Raw genomic sequence first — 24,476 nt, forward strand, 5'->3', positions numbered from 1 at the left:
ACATGTACCAGAGCTGGTATATGTTGCAGCAACCGGTTAGCTAGGATTTTGCTGAGGATTTTAAAATCATTGTTTAACATTGAGAGTGGTCTGAAGTTGGTGACTGAGGCCTCGCTTGTCTTTATTTTGGGTAGTGGAATCACTACTGCTTCCCTGAGTGTGTCTGAGAGAAGGCCTCTGTGTAGTGCCTCTGCATAAAGGTCCACCAGCTGTGGGGCCAATAGTTTGGGGTATTTCTTATAAAAGTCCATTGGCAGCCCATTGGTACCTGGTGTTTTGCCTGGGGCCAACTGTGTGATAGCCTCAAGTACCTCTTCCTTCGTCACTGGGCCCCCTAGTGCTTCACCTTCTCCATTGTCTAAGGTCGGGAGCGGGAGTGATCGTAAGAATTCCGTTAGTCTGTCTTTCTCTAATTTGTCTGGTTCCCTATATAGGTGAGTGTAGTACTCTTTAAAGGCCTCGTTAATGGGTCCGGGTTTGAATCTGTGGTTCCCTCTCATGTCATATACACTCACTATAGGTGTTCCCTCTCCTCCTGTTTTCACCAGCCATGCCAGCATCTTCCCCGATCTACCCTCTTCTGCTTGTACTGTGGCTAAGTGTTTCTGGAAGCAGTGGCAGCAGAGCTGTTCTTCCGCACGCGAGTGGGATTTCATCACCTGTTCGTACTCCTCCTTTTCTTGCGCATTCTTGTGCCCTTTCTTTTCCCATCTATGTATTGCCTCCTCAAGTTTAATTACTTCTTGTTCTAGTGTGCGCTTAATCCCGACTGTCTGACCTATGCTATAACCCCTCAATTCCACTTTTAGTGCTTCCCATTCTAGGTACCTAGAGGATATTGACCCCTTGTTTATGTTAATTTGGTCTGCTAGGTGAGATCTAAGAGTCTCTCTGAATGTCTGATCTTCTAGTGCTGTTGGTGAGTCTCCATAGCGATATGGGGGGGCCTATCCCCATCTACTCTCCACCTCACCAGTAGCGGGTTATGGTCTGATACGGTTCGTCCCAGGTATTCAGTATAAAAGATACCTCTTGCTATCCCAGGAGTACATACTACCCTGTCGATTCTAGTGTGTAATTGGTGTAGTGCAGAATAAAAGGAGTAATCCTTCTCGTTTGGGTGTTGTTCTCGCCAGATGTCCACCATTCCCCATGCTTCCACCCACTCTCTTACTTTCTTCGTTGTTTTATGTGTCGCTGCCCCCTGTAGTGGGGGTGAAGAACGGTCCAAGTCTACGTTCATGACACTATTAAAGTCTCCCCCTATTAGTAACTCCCCATGTTGTTGACGGGTGATGCGCCTCGGGAGACGCTGCAAAAAAGGCGCTTGATCTTGGTTGGGGGCATAGACACTTCCCAACACTATTGGAGTCCCATGTAACCATCCCTCCACTACTACAAATCTGCCCTCCCGGTCTACTTCTATGGATCTCGCCTCAAATGGCATGCCAGCACAGCTCCAAATTAGCGCACTCCTGGAGTAAGACGAGTACCCGGTGGCAAACACCTGCCCTCGCCATCTGCGTTTCAACTTTTCTACCTCGTTCGTTGTCAGGTGGGTTTCTTGGAGCATTGCTACATGTATGCCTCTTCATTTCAAGTGGGCCAATACTTTGTGTCTTTTTACAGGTGACCCCATCCCCCGTATGTTCCATGTCAAAAGGCTATAGTCTATCATCTGGGCATGTCTGTGAGGGATGCTGGTCCCACCCCCTCCTAGTGATCTCTCCTCTCCATTGTGTGTTCCGACGACCCACATGTATATGATCTTTTCCATTTATGCACCTACTGGTTCCAAACTTACGTAACCCCAAGTCCCCCACCCCAGGGCCCCTCCCTAACTGTAGGGTGCCCAGAAAAAATGTGCCAATGAGCAAAGTAATACAACAAGTACGTCTAGTTCTCGCCATTTTACTGAATAGGCGAGAAGCCTGTCGGGGGGCTGGTATAGAGTCCATTGGGGCCTTACTTCTGGTCGGTGTGCCCCACCTTGGTGTCCAGCTGTGCCACGTCACCCCAATTCGTTCGCCGTCTGCAGCGTCACTTTCGGCTGGTTCTCTGAGGTGCAGGTGCTCTCTGCAGACGATGCTGCTGTGTCGTCCGAGTCATTGTCAACTTTTCTCTTCGGTGAGGTATCGTTGCTCATTGAGGCCGCTGCCCTTAGGGCCTCTTTTTTACTCAGGTCTTTCTGAGTCTGTGATGGCCCAGCTCGTGTGCAGGGTCTGCGTCTCATCCTCCTACTCACCCCTCCAGCGGGGTAGGAGGGATCATGGCCTGGGCCCTCAGTCCGCTTTCCGCCACCTCCTCGGGCCTCCAGCCATTCCCAAGCTTCCTCTGGACTAGGAAAGAACGTGGCACTACCGTCGATCATCACCTTCAGTTTGGCCGGGAAGAGGAGTGAGTACTGGATTCCCTCTTCTCTCAGTGCCCTCTTTACCTTTGAGGTCCAAACTAGGAGAGCCTTCTTTATGGCAGTAAAGTCTGGGAAGAGGGTCACTTCTCCGTTGCCTACTCTGTGAGGGCCCGTCTCCCTAGCCCTCTGGAGCAGGATGTCCCTGTCTCTGTAATGTAACAGGCGTGCTATCACCACTTTTGGCGGTCGACCAGGTACCGGCTGTCTCGCGGGGACTCAGTGTGCTCTCTCCAGCGCAAAGAATGGCGTCAGGCAATCTGGGGCTACTGTCTCCTTCATCCACTTCTCCAGGTATTCCACCATGTTTGTGCCCTCTGTTCCCTCTGGCAGTCCCACCACTCGCACATTGTTCCTTCGGCTTCGTCCCTCTGCATCTTCTGCTCTCTGCTCCAATCTTGGAATTCTCTCTGTCAAGTGCAGTATAGTGGATTCCAAATCCTTTTGCCTCGGGGTTATATCTATCAGGTTCGCCTCTGTGTCTTTGACCCTGTCAGCTAGCTTTTGGTGGTCTGCTCGGAGGAGACCCACTTCTACTGCGACCTGACTGATGTTGCGTTGCAGTGTGGTTTTTGTGTCCTCTATTGCTCCTAGGATTTTGTCCAATTTTTCCTGCATCATAGATTGTGTTGGTTCATGCTTGTCTCCACCTTTATTGCCATCAAGTGCTTGGCATTCCATTTTTTTCCCTCCTCGGCGGCTTTTTGATGTCATCAGCCCTGTTAGATCGGGTTCCAGCTTACTACGTCAGCCAGCTGTTAGGGCTTGGGTATCACTTGTTCCTCGGACTTCTGTGTGCTTCCACTGCCATCTACCTTAACCCACTGGTGCTTCTATTGGGTGCTGTACACCTCGCCGGAGTTGTTTGTGCGTATGTGGTGCTACTCCTCAATGCGCGGAATGCGTCACAGATCCGTTCGCCCTTTGTCGGGCTCTCACCGGTTCCTGCTCCCTCGGTTCTTTTGCTTGTGGGGTAGTCATCAACTGGCCCCTCCCACCGCGGGCAGGCCCGTGCCCCCCACCTCAGGCTCGGTGGTGTTCGTGGGGTCGTCCCCGGCAGACAGGGGTCCAGTACCGCCTCTTTTTTGCTCCCTCAACTTCTCCTGCCCTCTTCTGCTGCCCTTTCTTCAGTTGTGGTCCTAGGCGCTCACCCCTTTCAGGGCTTTGGCTGGGGCTTCGCTCACCTGGGTTACTGTTTTATGCGGAGTAAGTTCTTCAGCATCGGCTTCCACTGGCTCCTTCCCTGCCTGGGCTTCCTCTGTGTTGGCCCCCTCTCTCATCTTCAGGAGGTCCCCAGCTGGTGGATGGCTTCCACCCCTGTGTCACCGTTTTCGTCTTCCGGGCCCCAGGCCCATTACCTGCAGAGGGTCGGGCAGCCGCTCCCCGCCAGGTCACAGGCCGGCAGACCCGACGATCTTCTGCGCCTCAAGGGGGAGAGCCGACAGCGCCCCCCACGCTCGGGGCAGGCCCTCTCCTCCTGCTCTGCCTGTTACGTCCGCGGCAGGCGGGCGTCACCTCCTCAGCTCGGCCGAGCGAGGATAGCCGTCCCACGTCTCAGCTTGCTCGATCCCTGGCGGGGGGAGAGCCGCCAGCGCTCCACACGCCCGGAGCAGGCTCCCTCCCGCTTGATACGCCTGCAGCAGACAGGCGTCACCTCCTCCGCTCAGTCGGGCGAGTACTGCCGTCCGGCGTCTCAGTCTACTCGAGCCCCCGGCTCGCTCAGGAGGCCCAGGGTGCGGCAGGGCTTCTGGCCCCTGGTCACCTCGAGTCAGGCGGCTCTTCCCTACGCGGCACCGCTATCTCTAGCGGTGACGCAACACTTCTCAGGCGCCGGCTTCACTCTGGCGGGGCTCCGTTATTGCGGATAATTGCAAGGCCCCGTCGGAGCACTCTGACTACGCGTCTGACATCTTGGCTTTCGTAGCCACACCCCCCATTCATGTCTAAATTACATGAGCGACATTATCCAGGCCATGTAATCAATACAGCCCATAAGTGGGCTCGGAATAACCATAGAGAAGCACTTATGAACACATCCCCTAAGGACACTGATACTCGTCTGACCTGTGTTTCCATGTACACTCCGCTTCCAAAACCTCTGTTTGCCTTCAGGAGGACAACCAATATCAAAGATATGGTGGTACACACCCGTCCACCAGTAAGTCAAGCAGACTCTAAACAGACTACACTGTGGCAGCTCCCCCCTGTTTCAGGACATCATCCATGTGGTAATTGTACTGTTTGTTCACTTACCAGATGTTTGGACACCGTCGACCTGGAACCCTTAGGCACTTGGAAGCTTGTTAAACATACCAATTGCAACACCGGCAATTGTATCTATTTGATTACCTGTCCTTGTGGCCTGCACTACATTGGAATGACTAACAGATCTGTCAAATTGAGGATTAATGAGCACTGCAGTAACATCAGATGCGGCAGAGCCACTACTAAACTTGGTGTTCACTTTTTGGAAATGAATCACACTCCTGATGATATGTGGTTGGTGGTATTAGACTCCCCCCAAGTACGTAAGCAGTGGCTCTGGGTTTCTTTTCGAAAAAGAACAGCAATGGATGTTTAAATTGGGCACTCACTTCCATGGGTTAAATGATGACATCCCGTGGACGAACCTTTCTCACTAATCCCCCTGATCCAGTTCGTTCATATGAGTCCTTAACCTTTTGACAGTATCCCCAAGTTGAAACGCTATTCAGATCTCTTATGCAGGCCTTAATTATTTTTTCCGCCTCAAGGTGCATTATTAGATCTGTCGACAACTTATTGTGATGGGGGTTCCTAGACCTGGTTGGTTAAGCCTCCTTTTTTCTAAACTAACCTTGTCTGCCATCATTTTTTAAATTGGGTACTTTATTAAGAGTCTTCTATGTCAGGCGACTTCGCCCAGCCTATAGCTGCACGCAAGGTGTTGTTTTGAAGTTGGATTTGAGACTGAGCTCCTCTTTTCAACCAGTGGCACTCCCCGCATGTAGGGAGGATTTTCAGCATCTTACAGCACAGTGCCGTTCTCTATCTTTCAGTCCTCTGTCTGTGTTTATTATGAGTGACGTGCCACTGGGAGTCCTTCGTTTGTTGTGGCAGTCATGTAACATCCTGACTTGAGCTAACCAATCAGCGCAGATTTTGCCGGCCTGCTCCCCAGGGCGCTCAACATAATTACGCTTGAGAGCGTGTTCCCCGCACTGTTGCAGGAACGCGGCCTTGGGGTAGGTGGGCTCTCAGATATCCAGCAGCTGTGATGTAAGTAACATCACTTATTTCTTTACAACCTTTCATATCCTAGCTCTTTGACTGTTTTACAATACGCTTATTATTATTGGGGTCGGTCAGATTTTTAACGACCATCCAGCCTCCTGAACAGACGACTAGGCATCTGTATTATCTTTACTGTCACATCTCAGATGAGTCCATGTGTGTTAAGGCTCATGTGCCGCTCCAGATCCTGTCTGTATGTTTGGATGAATACTGTGAAGCGGGCAGGTATCTGTGGTGTGTTGCTATGCATGGTGGCCCTTCTGCAGTTTATGCAGGTTTTTCCATGACTGACCTTAATGAGATATGTGGGGGGATCATATCTCAATGCATGAGATCCCATAATATTGTACCTTGTGCATTTGGAGGATGGCAGTGTGAGGCTCCTTGATAATAATTTTGTTTTTGTAAAATACTATTATAGTGAATGTGCCGTTCTCCCGGCATGCGGATTCCTATGAAGCCTGATCCATAATGGGGATGGGAAGCGAGTTTTGCATCCCACACTACCACTGAGCATGAAAGCACTATACTGTACACAGAGTGCCACGTCACCATTTATGTATACATTGTATGCCATTACATGCTTTGGGTTAGAATTTAGCCCATTCTTGTTGTTTCTCCATTGGTCCTTCTTCATATATGATTAGCAGGACGTGCATTTGGTTTCAGACTATGACTAGCTTGACGTGCAGTTGTTTTCAGTAAGTGACCAGAGGTTTCCTGATTGTTAGACTAAGACTCATTGTGGTCTGTGTGTATAGCTGAGGAGAAGTGTTGTGTATTTTGGTCCTGATGAAGCGTCATTGATCCGTACGGACCCTTGAGGCGCGAAACATTTTGACCCATCATGGGGGCGAAGGTAATCCCTTCCCCTCTTCCTAACTGCATTTAAAAGAGTGAATGAGCATGATCTCATTTCTCACTCTCCCCTATGTTTTTACTGTGTCCAAGACCCCTACTTGATCAATAAATAGTGGCTTTGAATTAGGTATTGAGCCAATTTTAAACTTTGTTTCTTTTACTCTCCTATCGTTCATGTGCCTGTAGGTTGGCACTATCTCTCACCATGGCACAGTACTATTGAGACAAGATCTCCGGTAAAGAGCCCCCTCTATGGGGTGCCCGTCAGACATTGCAGCACAGGTCTGACGAGGAACAGGCCCAATGATGAAGCATGACATCCAATTTGATGTGTGAGAGCATTTTCTTCTAGCAATAGGATTGCCCTGTAGATTTCTATATTTTCAGCCTTCTTTGGAACAGTGTACCTTTTATATGCCAGTCTTCATTTTTGGGTACACAAACCTTCCTTCCCCAGTAGGTCCTGCATGTATGCTGCCACCATCACTGCTGGACTCAGACGGTCTCACCTTAATCTCAATATCCAGCTCCTTAAGACTCCGTTCATAAGCCAAAAAAGGTTTCTTTTCAGCCGAGGCTCTCTCAGCTGCAGCCTCAGCTCTCTCAGCTTCAGCTTGTTTGGCTGCTCTCTCAGCCTCTCTCTCTCTGCTTTCCTCTCCTCTGCTTACAGGTTTAACTTTGCTCTGCGGTCAGGCCATGGCTAGAGATACTGCTCCCAGGTTTACTAGGGGACACAGTTCCAGGGGAAGAATCCCCCACTACTGGCAAGAAATCCTCTGAGAGGCCATCCTCTTGCTCCTCTTCCCCAACATCCTCCTCTGAATGGGCTTCTGCCCAGGCCCTCAGTAGGGGGTGTGGCAGTCCTTTGTGAGAGGGCAGGCTACTGTCCTTTGACATTTAAGTGTCAGCTTCTCCACCCTCCCAGCCCAGGAAGACCAATTCAAAATATACAGATGTGTGGAAGTGTGACTGAGCATCCTGTGTTTGGGTTTCAGTGTCTGAGTGGAACGCACAAGGGAGCAGTCAATTAACCCAGCAGCAGGATTTTGTATTACCATTCTGGCCATACTAAATATGACTTTCAGATCAGAATCTACCACTCAGACAGTATATGAGGGTTGCACTAATGTAAGCCTATGAAAGGAGCAGGCAGTGTAAAAACTAATTTAGGAGTTTTACACTACCAGGACATATAAACTGCACAGGTACATGTCCTGCCTTTTATCTACATAGCACCATGCCCTATGGGTTATCTAGGGCCTACCTTAGGGGTCACCTATCTGTAGAAAAAGTGGATTTTAAGGCTAGGCAAGTACTTTTTAATGCCAAGTCGAAGTGGCAGTGAAACTGCACGCATAGGCCTTGCAATGGCAGGCCAGAGGCATGGTTAAGAGGCTACGTATGTGGGTGGCACAATCAGTGATGCAGGCCCACTAGTAGCAGTTAATCTACAGGCCCTGGGCACATATAGTGCACTTTACTGGGGTCTTACAAGTAGATTAAATAAGCCAATTGGGTATTAACCAATGCCACTATGTTTTAAGGGAGAGCGCATTTATACTTTAGCACTGGGTAGCAGTGGTAAAGTGAACAGAGTCCTAAAACCAGCAAAACAGTGTCCAAAACGTGGAGGGAGGCAGGCAAAAAGTTAAGGGTGACACCCTAAGGCTGTCAGGTCTAACAACCATCACTCAGATCCTCTTTTCTGGTGGTGTCGACTTCTTCCTGGATTGGTGTTACTGTGATTATCTTTGTCTTTGGCCTTGACTCTTTGGCCACCTTTTCATGTTTTTCCTGTCAGTACTCTTTTCAGTGTTGGACGTGAATTATCTTCTTTTGACATTCCGGCAACCGGTTCAGGAGGAGTCATTCTCTTTGACTTTGATCTGCCTCAGCTCCTTTTCCCGCTGGTGTCAGTCGTTTGTTCAGTCTATGTTTCAAAACTGTCTGCTTCTAGGAAAACTCTCCTCTGATCAGGTTCTCCTATTGTTCCACTTGAGGTTGGTTCTTTCTCATCCTCCTGTGCTCCTTGCACTTCATCTAACACAGGAGTGGGCAAGTTGGTTGGGTGGTACTCCGGCACCGTTTCCCGTTCGCTTCCCCATCTCTCTTGGCTTGGATTGCATCTGGATGTTGTTGGTAATCTCAACAACTTTTCTTCCTGCTCAGGTGGATTGGGTACTTTCGGAGTATGGCTGGCATGGATCCAGTACGGAAGTCCAGCACACTTCACAGCTGTGGTAGTGATTAATACCACCTGGTAAGGCCCTTTCCACTGAGGCTCCAAACATGATTTTCTCACATGCTTTCGGATCACAACCCAGTCACCTGCTCTCAGGTTGTGTCCTTGGTCTTGAGACAGTTGCAGTGTGGTGGCCTCCAACTGATGAGAGAAAGAGCGAACCACAGGCCTTTACAGTAGTCCAATACTATACCATCTGTAATGTTCACAAGAGCATCTGCAGGGACAGCTGCCAATCTCATGGCTCTTCCCATAAGGATCTTGTGAAGTGACAATCCTGTTTTCTTGTCAGGCATGCTTCTCATTGACATCAATCAATCAGTATTTGTAAAGCATGGCTACTCACCTGTGAGGGTCTCAAGGTGCTGGGGGGGGGGGAAGGGCCTCATCCGAAGAGCCATGTCTTGAGGTTCTTCCTGAAGATGCTGAGCGACTGGCTTTGTCTGAGGTGCAGGGGCAGGTTGTTTCAGCTCCTTGCTGCATCGTAGGTGAAAGATCGTCCTCCGGCGGTGGTTTTGAAGATGCGAGGGACGGTGGCCAGGGCCATCTGGGCAGAGCAGGGGGATCTGGCTGGGGTGTGGAAGGAGATGCAGTGGTTCATGTGGGCTGGTCCTGCGTTGTGTATGACCTTGTACGTGTGGGTGAGAAGCTTGAAGATGATTTGTTTCTTGACCGGTAGCCAGTGGGGGGGGGGGTGGCCTCAAGTGTTGGAAGATGTGTTCTCGGTGAGGGAGGTCCACAATGAGTCTGGTGGTGGTGTTCTGGACGAGTTGAAGTTTTTTGATGTCCCTAGTTGAGGGGCCAGCGTAGAGGCCGTTCCAATAGTCGAGCTTGCTAGTGACTAAGGTGTGGGTGACTGTCCTGCGACAGTCTGCTAGGATCCATCTGAAGATCACCTGCAGTTTGCAGAGTGTGTGCCAGCAGAAGCCACAGAGTTCACCTCGCGGGGTTATGGATAGGGAGGAGTCAAGGATGATTCCTAAGTTGCGGACGTGCTCGGTCGGTGCAGGGTGGATGCTGAGGGATGTGGGCCACTAGGAGTTGTCCCAAGCTGATGTGGCGTTTCCAAAGATGATGAGCTCCGTCTTGTCGGAGTTGAGCTTAAGTCAGCTTTCTCTCATCCAGGTGGCAATGGCTTTGGCTGTGTCCGGGTCTTCGGTGAGGAAAATGCTGAGTTGGGTGTCATCGGCATATGACACGATGTTCATACCGTGGCTTCTGACGATGGCAGCAAGAGGGACCATGTATACGTTGAACAGTGTGGGACTCAGTGAGGATCCTTGGTGGATTCTGCAGTTGGCTCCTGTTGGTCTAGAAGTGTAGGGTGGGAGTCTGACCCTATTCGCCCTCCCGGAGAGGAAGGAGTGGATCCATTCCAGTGCTCTTTTACGGATTCCTATGTTATGGAGTCTGGAGCGCAGAGTGCTGTGGGAGACCGTGTCAAATGCTGCTGAGAGGTTGAGGAGGGTGAGTGCTGTGGCATGGCCGTGGTGTAGGAGTAATCAGATGTCATTAGTGGATGCCAGGAGTGCTGTCTCAGTGCTCTGATTGCTGCGGAAGCCAGACTGGGAGATGTCCAGAGAGTTGTTGGCCTCAATGAAATTCCATAGTTGTGCATTGATTGCTTTCTCCAGTACCTTGGCGGGGTAGGGTAGCAGAGACATGGGACAGAAATTCTTTAGTTCTGATTCATTGGCCAAAGGTTTCTTCAGGAGAGGGTGTATTTCAGCGTGTTTTCAGTCCTTGGGGAAGGTGCCCGTGCAGATGGAGCAGTTGATTGTGTTACGGAGCTCTCGGGCGATGGATGTGCAGGCTCTGATATATATGTAGTACTGGCAAGGGTCCGATGGGGCTCTGAAGTGGGTGCTGTTCATGATGTTGACTGTTTCCTCTGTGGTGAGCATGGACCAGCTGTGGATGGTCTTGGTGGGTTCTGGTGGGGGGGGGATGGTCAGTCACAGGTTCCAGTGCCAGGATTTTCCAGGAGGAAGCTGTTGTAGATATCCTGGATCTGGTGGTGGAAAAAGGAGGCGAGTTTCTCGCAGAGGTCCTGTGACGGGGGATGCTGGTGGCTTCGGAGGAGGGATATGTGAACTTGTTGATGACTGAGATGAGTTTCTTAGAGCTGTGTGCGGAGGAGTTGATGCGCTCCCAGAGTGTGTCCTCCTTTGCATTCTTGATTTTTCATCAGTAGGTGGCGGTTGCAGCTCTGAATGAGGCAAGGTCTTCACTTGATTGGCTGTTCCTCCATTTTTTCTCTAAACGTCTGTGGGTACACTTTGATTCTTGGAGTTCCTGGTGAACAAGCTGGCTTTCTTAGATATGCGTTTGGCCGATGTCAGCCGGAGAGGGGCTAGAGTGTTGGCGCATTTGGTGAGCCATGCATTGAGATTGCATGCTGCTGTGTTGCCGTCATCAGAAGGGGGAGGGAGGGATTTTGCAAGCAATGAGGTGAGTTGCTCATTGGTGATTTTGTTCCATTCCCTGTGGGGGAGGGAGGTCCTGGAGGTGCAGGTGCGGGTGCGGCTGCTGGGTGCAGTGATTGTGAAGTGTATGCAGTGGTGGTTGATCCAGTCTGGGGTGGAGATGGTCTTGATAGTGATCTGGTTGCTTGAGGTGAAGATGGAGTCCAGTGTGTGCCCTGCGATGTGTGTGGAGACCAGCTGTCTGAGGCCGCGGGTGGCAAGGTTGTCGAATAGAGTGGTGGTGTGTGAGTCGGTGCAGTCCTCGAGTTGGAAATTCAGGGCACTGAGGAGGAGGTAGCCATCTGACGGCAGGGCTTGGGGGGGTTGGGATGTCTACAATGTCGTCAACGAAAGCTGGGTAGGGGCCGGGTGGTCTGTACACCAGGGTGCCGTGGATGGAGGAGTTGTGGTTGGAGTGGACCAAGAAGTGAAGGTGTTCCATGGTGGTGCAATGTTCTTCTGGGATGGCCATGACATGTAGTGAGGACTTGTGTACGATTTTGAGTCTTCCACCCGTGCTGGAGGGCCGGTCCCTCCTTAGGATGCTGTAACCATCGGGAATGGCAATGGCGATGTCTGGACCAGAGGTGGGGTTGGTCCAGGTCTTGGTTAGGAAGGCGATGTGCGGTCGGGTAGTGTTGATCAAGTCCCAGAGTTCGGCGGCATGTTTGTGGAGGGAACGGATGTTCAGGAGCAGGCAGTTGATGGGGTTGTGTAGGTTGTTGGTATCTTTGTCTGCAGAGAGTACCTTCAGTTTGTTGAGGCTGGCGCTGAAGTTGCAGTTCCTGCAGGTGAAATGTCCATGGGTGTCCTTGGGGAAGATGGTGCATCAGTTGTTGAGACGTCCGATGTTGAGTCGTAACGGAGGCAGTTCAGGGGGTGGTTTAATGGAGAACCAGGGTTCCTGGTGTTGGGCGTAGTCCAGGCATGGACGGGTGCAGACGGGCTTGCCTTCGGCGCGCCTGCGCTTTGGCCGCCATTAAGAAGGGGAGGGGGAAGAGGGTGGGAGGAGCGGTCAGCTGGGACACGGGAGGGCGGGAAAGGAGCTACGCAGAGGACAGAAGAAACAGGGGAGAAAGGAAAAAGGGATAGAGAAAAACAAGGGATGATAGAGAAAAAAGGCAGTGTAGGAAAATGACTCCTTGTTGCAGCACCCCCCACACACTTTTTGCCTGATATTGCTGCTGACTTGACTGATCGTGTGCTGGGATGCTGCTAACCAAGCCCCAGCACCAGTGTTCTTTCCCTAAAAATGTACCTTTGTTTCCACAATTGGCACACCTCTGGCACACAGATAAGTCCCTTGTAAAAGGTACCAGTGGTACCAAGGGCCCTGTGACCAGGGAAGGTCCCTAAGGGCTGCAGCATGTGTTGTGCCACCCTAAAGGGACCCCTTACCTAACACATGCCCACTGCCATTGCAGATTGTATGTGTTGGTGGGGAAAAAAGGCAAAGTCGACATGGCATCCCCGTTACATGTTACATGCCCACAAAATATTGCCTGTGGCGGAGGTAAGTCACCCCTCTAGCAGGCCTTACAGCCCTAAATCACTGTGCACTATACCACAGGTTCAGGCATAGCTGCATGAGCAATATGCCCCTAAAATGTCTAAGTCCGTTCTTAAACATTGTAAGTGCAGTGTGGTCGTATTAAGTTTTGTCAAAATGAACTTCTCAGTTCCATAATGGCTACACTGAGAACTGGGAAGATTGGTATCAAACTTCTCAGCACAATAAACCCCCACTGATGCCAGTGTGGAATTTATTAAAAAATGCACCCAGAGGGCATCCTAGATATGCCCCCTGTATTTTACCCAGTCCTTCAGTACAGGACTGACTGGTCTGTGCCAGCCTGCCACTGAGAGATGAGTTTCTGACCTCATGGGGTGAGAGCCTTTGTGCTCTCTGAGGCCAGAATCAAAGCCTGCACTGAGTGGAGGGGCTTCACACCTCCCCCCCTGCAGGAACTGTAATACCTAGCGGTTAGCCTCAAAAGCTCAGGCTTCGTGTTACAATGCCCCAGGGCACTTTAGCTAGTGGGGATGCCCAGCCCCCGGACAAAGCCCCACTTTTGGTGGCAAATTCGGTGTACAAATTAGGGAAAGCAGGGAGGAGTGATCCCCCCCCCCCCCCAGCTAGGACCACCCCTAAGATGTCCAGAGCTGAGGTGACCCCTCCCTGCAGAATCCACCATCTTGGTTTGGAGGACAGGGGCCAATAGGGATAGGAATGTGCCCTCCTCCCCAAAAGTAGTGGACACAAGGAGGGTGTAGCCACCCTCAGGGCCAGTAGCCAGTTGCTACTGCCCTCTAAACCCTAAGACACCTTTAAATCCTGTATTTAAGGGCTCCTCTGAACCTAGCTCGTCAGATTCCTGATGATCTCACAAGAAGGACTGCTGAGCTGAAAACTCCGCAGAGAAGGAAAGGAGACAAGAACTGACTACCGGCCCGTCTCCTGCTTCAAAGAAACTGCAAATGAAAAGCAACATGCGATGCAGGCCCAGTGATCCCTGAAAAACCTCCAGAGGACTGCCTGCATTACCGAGGATCAAGAAACTCCTGTGGACAGCGGCCGTGCCTAAAAGAAAAAAAGAAGATACTGCTTCTAAAGGACTCCCATCTCACTCCAGAAGCGGGAGACCTAACCACTCTGCACCTGACGCCTACGTCCCGAGACCAGGTGGCCCAACTGACCAGAGAGGAGCCCAGGCGATGACGACCAAGTGCCCACTCTGGGTTGACCTCTCCATCCCTTCACACAGACGCCTGCAGAAGGAATCCAGAGGACCCCCCCCTGACTGTGACTGCCCTGGATGAAGGTAACAGACGCCAAAGGACCCACTGCATCTGCAGCCCCCAGGCTTTGGAGAAATAGATTCCCAGTGCAGCGATCAACAGGCTGACCTCTTCCCTGTCTGACAGGTGGTGTGCCCGAGACGCCCCCTGGACAACGCCTGCAGCACCTGAGTGACCCCTGGAGTCCCCTCATAGAGTTTCATTGGAAACCCGACACACTGTGTGCACCCTGCACCCGGCTGCCCCAGTGCCGCTGAGGGTGTGGGATTGGTGCCTACTTCCCTCTTGAACCCCCCTGGTCTGTCCTCCGAGTCGCAGGTACTTACCTGCTGGTAGACCGAATTCTGAGTACCCCCTGTCTCCATAGGAGCCCATGTTAGAATTGCTCAACTTTGACCTCTGCACCGACTGGCCCCGTGTTGCTGGTGGTTGGGTGTCTGGGATTAACTTGAACCCCCAATGACGGACTACCTAAAACGTGGAGAGTGGAATTGTAAATCATATACTTACCTCTAAAACTGTACTTTTCTTTCTCCCCCGAGGAACTGTTCAGAAAATGCAGTGTCCACATTTAAAATAGATATTCTCTGTTTTCTTAAAAACTGTTTACTTGACTAAAGTGAAACAAAGTTACATTGATAGCTATGCTAAGTACTTACCTGCAACAGTATTTACTTCTGAACTGAATCTTGAGATTCTATTAATAAAGTAACAAAAGCATATTTTTCTATATAAAATCATATTGGTCTTGAGTTAAGTCATTGAGTGTGTGTTTCTTCTATTGCTTGCGAGTGCACAACAAATGCTTAACACTACCCTCTGATAAGCCTAACTGCTCGACCACAGTGCCACAGATAAAGCATTAGTATTATCTATTATTGCCTCTGTCAAGCCTCTGGGGAACCCCTGGATCTCATTTTGATATAGTATATACAGAGCCAGCTTCCTACAAGCAGAAAAAGCAAGAGTGAAAGAACGACAGGGAGAAAGAAAAAGAAAAAGAAATATGTGAGATGGCCACTAGACCACCAGGGATGAGGCGTAGGGACGAGCCTGCGGGTGGAGGAGGGCCTCGAACTGAGAGTCAGGAGAATCTCAGTTCGTCCCAGCTAAGGCAGCAGCAGCAGTTAGAGGAGCTGGGAAGGGCAGCAGATGCTGACCAGAAGGTCAGTGCAGTTGCCCTCTTTCAGCGCTGCGGCCGCCATTAAGAAGGGAAGGGGGGCAGAAGGAGTGGTCAGCTGGGACGTGGAAGGGCGGGAAAGGAGCTTTGCGGGGGCAGGGAGTGCAGAGGAAAGAGGGGAGAAAGGAAAAATGGATAGAGGAAAACAAGGGATGATAGAGAAAAAAGGCAGAAAAGCAAGAGTGAAAGAGCAACAGAGAAAGAAAAAGAAAAGGAAATACTTACTTGAGATGGCTACTAAACTACCAGGGATGAGGCGCAGGGGCGGGCCTGTGGGTGGAAGAGGGCCTCTAAATGAGAGTCAGGAGACTCTCAGTTCGTCCCAGCAAAGGCAGAGGCAGCAGCAGCCAGATGAGCTGGGGAGGGCAGCAGAAGTTGACTAGGAGGTCAGTGCAGTTGCACTCTCACAGAGCTGGGGCAGCCATTAAGAAGGGGACGGTCAGCTAGGAGGCAGAGGGCAGGAAAGGAGCTTCACGAGGATGTGGGCTGAGGAAAGAGGGGAGAAAGGAAAAAGGGATACGAAAAACGAGGAGTGATAGAGGAAAAAGTCAGAAAAAGCAAGAGTGAGAGAGGGACAAGAGAGAAAGAAAAGGAAATACTTACTTGAGATGTCCACTAAACCACCAAGGATGAGGCGCAGGGATGAGCCTGAGGGTGGAGGAGGGCTTCTAACAGAGTCAGAAGACTCTCAGTTTGTCCCAGTAAAGGCAGAGGCAGCAGCAGCAGTTAGAGGAGCTGGGTAGGGCAGCAGACGCTGACCAGGAGGTCCAGCGGCAACGCATCAGGCCATTTTAAATTTGTGAATGCACACATTTTTGCCATTCTGGGTACCAGTCCTCAGGCTTCGGGGCGGTAACTACAGTGCAGTTTCTGCTCAATGTTTAAGGCTGAACATAGCAGTTTGATCTCTTCATTGTTGAAGTGGCTTTCCCTATTTGATTTTAAAGACACGGGGAACCGAAACGTGGAATTAACTCCCTAAGCAGTAATTTTGCTCCTGTGAGACTGTCATTTCTTCATGTGGGATAAGGCTCAATCCAATGACTAAAAATGCACACAATCACTAACACATATTTTAATCCTCCACACACAGGCATCTCGATTAAATCCATTTGCATTCTGCTGAATGGTCCTCCAGCCATGCCAATATGGCCCCTATTGACCACTGTTCCTCTTCCCAAGTTTATCTGCTGGCAGATCACACACACTGGCAAATTGCTTTGGCAACCTGTCTAAATTTAGGATTAAACCAATACTGCTTGAATGTCCTGACCATAGCATACCTTCCCACATGAGCTTGACCATGATAGTATCTAGCCATTTGAGTTAACAGACTGTTCGGCAATACCACATTCCCCTCTCCTGAGAACCACACATCATCACCCCTTTGCAAGGACTTTCAATTCTGCCAGTCTCTACGCTCTTCCTTTTATACATTATCCTGTAAGGCTTTTAACTCTTCTAAAGTGTCTATAATGTGCATTGCGTAATTGGCATAGACATTATCATTTTCAGGTAAAAATTCCCACTTGTCTTTGTAGTATATACTGCTCAAGGTGGAAAACCTTGTGACCTGATCCGCATAGCCGTTTCCCATTGACACAATCCTGTGATCTCTGATGTGCACTGCATTTCACCACAGCAATCTTTTCGGGCAATTGAATTGCTTGTAACAATTCATTAATTCTCTCACCGTTCCTTACTGGTGAGACAGAAGAGGTCAGGAAACCTCTCTGTGACCACAATTGGCCAAAATCATGCACAATGCCGAATCCATGTGGGCTGTCTGTGTAAGTGGTAACTTTCAGTTGGGTGGAAACATGGCATGCTCCAGTAAGAGCCACCAATTCTGCCACTTGCGCAAAAAACACTCCTTGAAGCTATGAAGCTTCCAGCATGCCTGAAATGGTTTACACTTCATATCCGGCTCTTAATGTGCTGATATTATCTCTCAGGCAGGAACCATCAACAAAGATAATTTGGTAATGTTCTTCCAGACCTGTATCTTTAATGTTGGGTCTAGGTTTTGTGCACAATTCAGTTATTTCTAGACAGTCATCCATTTTATCAATGTTAATATTCTCATTTGGAAGCAAAGTCACTGGGTTAAGCACTGTGCATCTCTTAATGGCCACTTTAGGTGATCCTAGGATTGCAGTCTCGTATCTGGTCAACCTTGAGTTGGTTAGAAACTGAGTTTTGGATCTTGTGAGTAAGACTTCAGTAGAATGGGGGACCATTATAGTAAGGGGGTGTCTCAATACATTGCTCTCAACCTGAGCGAGGCTTTGCTCTACTGCTGCAATGGACTGCAAACAGTCTGGTAAAGCTGCTGCGACCGGATCCAAAGTGGCTAAAAAATATTCCACCAGGCGATTCACACCACCATGAGTTTGGGTCAAGACAGTCAAAGAACAAGCGTCACGTTCATGACAAAACAACAGAAATGGTTTTGTGTAATCAGGCATACCTAAAGCTGGGGCTTGGCACAAGCTCTCTTTCAAATCTGTAAATGCTTTCACACTGGCTTGATCTAGCACTAGAGGATCAGAAATATCCTTGTGTCAGTTTCTGCAAAGGCTTTGAAATGACCAAAGAATTCGGGATCAATTGGCAGCAGTAGCTCACCATTCCCAAAAACATCCTTACATCTTTCTGGGTAGTTAGAAGTGGCATCAGTAATATGGTGCCGACCCTCTTTCTGGAAATTTTTCTGATTCCTTTTTCAATCAAATGACCCAAATATCTCACTTCTTTTTGACAGTGTTGTAATTTGGCCGGGTACTATGTTTGACCATTGTCTCCCAAGTGATTCAGTAATGCAATTGCATCATACTTGCACCCTTCTCTGATTTTGGACACGATCAGTAGATCATCAATGCACTGCACCAATGTTGACTGGTAAGGCATTATTAATGTCTCTACATTATTTTTCATGATCTGGTTAAAAATGGATGGGAACTCTGAATTCACTTGTGGAATCTGACACCAACAGTATACTGTATATAAGAATTTAAAACAAAAGAGATATTTACCATCCCATGAAGAGGCACAGAAGAGAATGCTTGTGACAGGTCCACTACAGTGAACCATTCAGCATCGCATGGGATTTAGAACATAATCAAAGGTGGATTTGGCCCCACTGGGCAACAGTTAACCACAATGTCATTTCTTTTTCTCAACTCCTGAGCAATTCCAATTTTCCCACATGGCTTGCACAGTCCCATTACTGGTGAATTACATGGGCTGGTCGTCACTTCTTTCAAACCTCCTCTGTCTAGCAATTTGGCAATTATATGCATCACGCTTTCGATTGCCTCTTTTGTCATTTGGTATTAGGGAAGTTGGGGAAAACTGCATTAGGCTTAACTGCAACTCTAACTGGCTCAACCCCTTCTATCAAACCAATGTCCTTTCCTGAAAAATCCCACACCTTTGATACAACGGATTGTTGTAAGTCAGGAGGAAGATCTCTCACAGTAAAAACTGGAAAGAAACTGATTAGAGGAAATTCTTCACTCAGTCTCATTGCTAACAATAAGTATCAGGTCTTCTTCATCATCACTGTTTGTTTGACTCTCAATACCATCATTTGAGCAAGTAATCGGGCATCTTGTTTTGGACAATAAATCCCTTCCCAGTAGAAACACAGAACTTGAGTCGCAGACTACGAATTTGTGCATTCCCCTAAAATTATCAGTTTTAACCGGGACTGGTTCTGTGATTGGATTCATCAAATATTGGTTTGCAGCTCCTACAATCTGGACTGTTTTCCCTGATAGGGTCAGGTCTGGAACTTCAGCAGTTCTCACTGTAGTGCCTGTAGCTCTAGTGTCGACCAAAAATTAGATTTTGTGACCATTCATCTTGCCTTTAACGTAGGGACCTTTCTGATCTACCTCTAGTAATGCGGCCAACAAGCATTCTTCCTCATCCGAACTCTCACTTATACAATCATCGTTTATTCCAACCACACTGTGTAGGGGGAATTGGTGTACAGTATTATTACTCTGATTAAGTCTTTGTCCTGAGAGCGACTGAGAAAGCATCATCTGTTGTTGGTCCAGAGGGGCTTGAGGTATTTGAATTTGTTGTCTAGGCACCATTTGAGCCTGAGGTTGCATATACTGTAACTGTGGCACTTGTACCTGCAATGGCTGTACGGGTTGCATGGGCTGCATGGGTTGAAAACCTTGCATTGGGTTCAAATTATTCTGAAAATGTGGATTTGGACGTCTCATTCTCGGTCCACTCACGTTCTGGAAAGTATTGACATCACTCATTTCCTGAACAACAACACCTCGATTTACCATTGGGTGCTCCCGTTTCCAGTGCCCGAGGCCCTCTCAATTGTGCCATGGCAACATCCTATTCATCCCTTGTGCTTCACCCTGTATCACTACTGTATTCAAATCAAGACCACGATTTACACTTCCCATTCCTCCACGACCTCTACCGACGTTCTGAAATGGCATGTTTCTCTGCTGCAGAGGCTGAAAACTTCCCTGAATCCCTGTCTGTGCAGCCTTAATCTGCATCACCATTGCCTTCTCTTTCAGCTTTCTCTGTTTCAATTCAGTCTCATCACTACAGTATTTCGCATAGTGCAGCACTTCATCAATCGGCTTTGCTTGCCAGCAAATCAAATGACTCTTAGTCATCTGGCAAATTTTGGGTCTCAATCCTTCAACAAATCTGAAAACAAAATGAATCCTATCTTTTAGCTCAATTGTCTCTGTACCACTGTAATGCTTAAACGCCTAAAACAATCTCTCATAGTATGAGTGAATTGTCTCATTATCTTCCTGAGCAGTCCTGTCTATGAGCTGCCAATCAATATTATTGGTTGAAATTCAGTTTTTCAAGAATTAAGTCACCTTATAGTAATATTTAATTACATTAGGGGATGGTACACCTATTGTCGGATCTCTTGGCGGCTCCTATGTTGGCCAATCTACACTCCTTTTGCATTCAATCCATAAGTCTGCTGGAACTACTATCTCTAAAAGAGTGTTCAAATCCTCCCACAGGCACTTTGCAAGTTTTACAAACCTGTGTGTCTGCTGATACCATTCTACTGGTTTCTCCTTCAGACGGGGGTAATCATTTGTGAATAATAAAATGTCACTTCTGCCCCAGGGGACATGTACAAAATTCTCTCTTGGAATCTGTCTCATTGGTAAAATTCTTACCGGATCCACAGCCTGCTGCATATTTGCTGGGGGAACACCAGTATCCTTTTTCTTTTTATCACGTTTCTTTACTCATCTATCTTCCCATTTGTCTAATGCTGTCCATGTCCGGACGCTTTGAATTAACACTCTAAGATGCATTTTCATCCCTGCTGTTCTCATGTGTTTGAAATCTTTGGTGTTAAATTCCAACCTGTAATTTCTCTTCAAATATTTAGTTTCCTCAATATTTCACTGCTAAGTCTGCTAACCTTTGGTGTACCTCACATGTTTCCTTAGTAAATTTGTGGACACAAGTATCGCATTTGTGCTTCAGTGAAGGAATTGAGTCGATTTACACCCATAGTTCCCCCAACAAGTTCACCTACTTCCATTGCAAGCCTAGTACAATTAATACAATTCCCTCCACTAGAAGTATCTTGAGGAGTATTCAGCTTTTCTAACCATTCGGTTAATTGTTGGGCTGCCAAACCCTGTAGTGAGATGTTGCTGGGCTGAGTACTAGGTAACTGTTGTACAGTTAAACTCAGAGGTTGGGGTGCAAATAACTTCATGTTGGGACCAATGTGTGACCCTGCTTCAGTATTTGAAGGAGCTCTGAAAGGGCTCAGGTCCAACCATGACCCTGTTCCGTCAAAAGTCCGTCCCACAGGCGAGACTATCCTGGCATTTTCATTAAGTCCTCCTCCAACTAGACTCTGATTCAGGATTCCCTGACCATTTGTGCCATTGTTACCCTGGGCAAACAATGGTATGACTGGACCAATAGTGACGGGTACCGACACAGCATCTGGACTTGGTCTAACAGTTGCGTTTTGAGACTGCATTACTCCCATGTTCTGGCTCATTAATACAGACATGTCCATCTGGGTCCCTGCTATGGGAGTGTATTTCGGAATTGTTTGTGGCTGTATTTGAGGTAGTAAAAGCAGAGTTGGCTCTGGCTGAACCACCATTGGTTTCTGGTAAACCTGTCCCGTTGGCACTATTAAATTGGTTGCAGTGTCTACAATAGGCACATCTGGGTAAATCCTAGGAATACTCTGCGGTGGCATCTGCACTGCAGACACAGTAGACAGGTTAAAGCTGCTCTGCATTGGTGCCTGCACTAAGTGAGGACTAGTCTGGACTGAATTCTGTGTCACGTTAGGATTAACTTGAACGGAACTCTCAGTCATGTTAAGGTTACTCTGTGTTGGAGTCTGTGGCATGTTAACCAGTGTCGGACAGAGGGGTTCACTCTAGTGCTTGGACCGCTCTTTTGTGCCACATATGGTGATGGGCGATTTCTCAACCGCTGTAAAATAAATTCATCATCATCTGATTCGTCATCAGATATTAAAGCCTTCTTAGTCTCCTTTGATTGCTTCTCTCCATCCTCAGATGGGCCCCTGTTTGATTTTCTAATGTCTTTCTTTGCTTCTTTCTCACTGTCCTGCAAAATTGCAGGAAACATTCTAATTCCCTGTAAGGTATCTAACCTCCAGTACTTCTGATCATTGTCCCACCTAGCTTCCTCTAGTGTCTTCTCTGCCCTTCTCATTCTTTTCTCAAATTTCAACTGTTGTTGTCTGGCTACTACCTCCCAGGTCGCCAATGCTTCAAACTGAGCTGGTCTTGGCAGAGGTTTTAAATCAGACATCACTTGTCTCAAATTTTCTAAAATTCTCAAATTTAAAGGTTCAATTTTCAGGAAACGCTAAGCACCCTTCCTTTTCTGTGATTTTGCACCAATGTTTTAACGAAAGACATGCTCCAACACCTCTCTCCTCAAATATGACATATGCCGGAGTACCATCTGGAGGACAAATTTCTCCTACCCTAGCTGGAATATACTCATCTCCCCTAAGTGCGCTTTTTAAGGCTTTGAAAAACTTAATTTTCGCAAATTTGTGTTAAAATTTGGTAATCAGGAAGTGACTTTAAATCCCGAAATCCTCTTTGTACACCTTCTCGTCAAATTGCTCCTCATGGGTGTCCACCAATCAGTGTGCGACCATTCTCACTAACAGACCTGTCTCAGCGCGGCTCCAGTGACATCACACTCGCACGCGCAGTGGCTGACAAAGTCTTGCGGCTTGTCTCCCTACACTCCGAACCACTCAAAACTAATGCAAAAATTATGGCGAGCACCTCAACAAAACCAAAAAACAATTTGCCCATTTACTACAGGTAGGGTAACACAATCAATTCAGGAACCTTACGGATTTGTCACTGACGGCTTTCACTCTAACAGCTATTCTTTCTTTCTCAGTCCCCCAGATTTGCAAGTAAAATTCAACTCGGAAATGTTACTCTCAACTGATCAATAGGTCTTTCCTGGTGCACATAGGACTCGCCAAATCTCAGTCAAATAGACCTTTCACTCAACTCAACACATAACCTCGGTTTGCCAAGCACGCCCACTGGCCTACTAAACAGACAAGTTACAACAAAAACCAAGTGTCTCAATGCACTTTCCAATATTCTATGGAGTCTTAGACCTCGCACGGCCCGTATACCAACAACCAAGTGGATAATATTTGAGCACCATGCGCCACACATGAAGTACTCTAAGTCTGCGGAGTATGCAAACTCCTTCTACAACATCATTTGGAGTAAGCAAACTCTCTGAACCCTCGCAAACAACTCAATTCAACTGTAATTTGCAAAGGCTGTGCAAGCGCATAATCTACTCCATTCAACCTGTCAATAGAACACCAAGAACATTTTTAAACAAACATAGGCAAACTCCAAGGACCTGGAAAAGTCACTTTGGGCACTTAGGGGCACGTCTCTATTTTGCATCATTGAATCCAAAAATCTTAACCAAAATCAACCTGCGTTTCCCTATTTTACCTACAAGGCCCTCTGAGAATTTCTCTATGGCAAACCTCAAACTGTGTATGATGATGTGCTCTTAAGGAGACTAACCATCATACTCTGCTACCATTTCTTGTTAGCACGTGTGACCTTATCTTTTTAGTTATTGATAACTAATAAGGGGTACACGCCCTTAGGCCGATGGACCTTTTGACTCGCTTAAAATGATCACACCATCACCGCACATCGAATTAATATCATCAAATAAACAATGCAATTCATTAGAGTCAGTAACTTTACACACCAGGACCCATTTGGCCACGAATAACCACACCTTTATTTTATCAGTTAAAATGTTTATTTCCCTATATTAAACAGGCTAAGGTCACGTAAGTTAGTCTTAATACCACATGATAAAGATACAGAAACAACATAGGTTGACCAAAACGTCTAAAGAATCTTAATTGTTTGAAGCCAGTAATCACTAGGCTTTCAATAGCAACAGTACAGATCAATAATAAGAGTAATTGTGCAATGCTAATAACATGCATTTGATCAGCAATTGAATGTTGTCAGTTCATTTGACCAAGACAGATGAATAGAGAAAAGCACCTCACTAACTCCAAATTAGCATTAGCGTGTTGGGGCTTCACGCAGAAGTTTTAGTAACATAAAATTTGGAAAACATCTAGCTAAGGCTCTACCAAAAGCACGGAAAACAAAATACAAAACAGCAATACATCATCTACACAAGTATACCTGTCCTTAACAATCAGCAAGCAGATTTATCTTCATCATCAGGTTAAGTATCTGAGGCAGGCAGCAAGCACTTTAGTCTTTAAGCATCAAGCATCATTGCTTGGAGTATAAGAAATCAACTCAAAAATAATAAAGTACCAGGATGTCAGTAGACAGGCCGGCAAATGTCAAAGTGACAGAGAGTCAAAGTGACGGGATGAATCTTGGAATAATGGCAGAGAACTCCAAGTGCAGTGCGGTTAAGTTAAAGTTTTCCCACGTTGTCATTGGTCAGAGGCATCTTGCAATGAAAGATTGTCCAATTGCAAATTTACTACATATCAGAGAGATACTAGATAAACGATCACGTGTCAATGATTGGTTCTTCTCCGTTTGCATGCATTCAGTCGATACAATAAGAATCAATTTTTGAGCTCTTCCTTAGATATCAGAGGATTGCAGTTCATGTCCATGAGAACATTATTTTCCCATACGCTTTGGGTCAACAGCTACA

At 47.7% G+C, this 24,476-nt stretch overlaps 1 protein-coding gene across 8 annotated transcripts in view; it reads left to right on the forward strand.

Moving 5' to 3' along the window:
* RAB27A (RAB27A, member RAS oncogene family) overlaps positions 1–24,476 on the forward strand; it is a 520,171-nt gene that overhangs the window by 442,536 nt on the left and 53,159 nt on the right. The window lies entirely within an intron of this gene.

This window comes from Pleurodeles waltl, chromosome 3_1, assembly GCF_031143425.1.
Source record: "Pleurodeles waltl isolate 20211129_DDA chromosome 3_1, aPleWal1.hap1.20221129, whole genome shotgun sequence".
NCBI lineage: Eukaryota > Metazoa > Chordata > Amphibia > Caudata > Salamandridae > Pleurodeles > Pleurodeles waltl.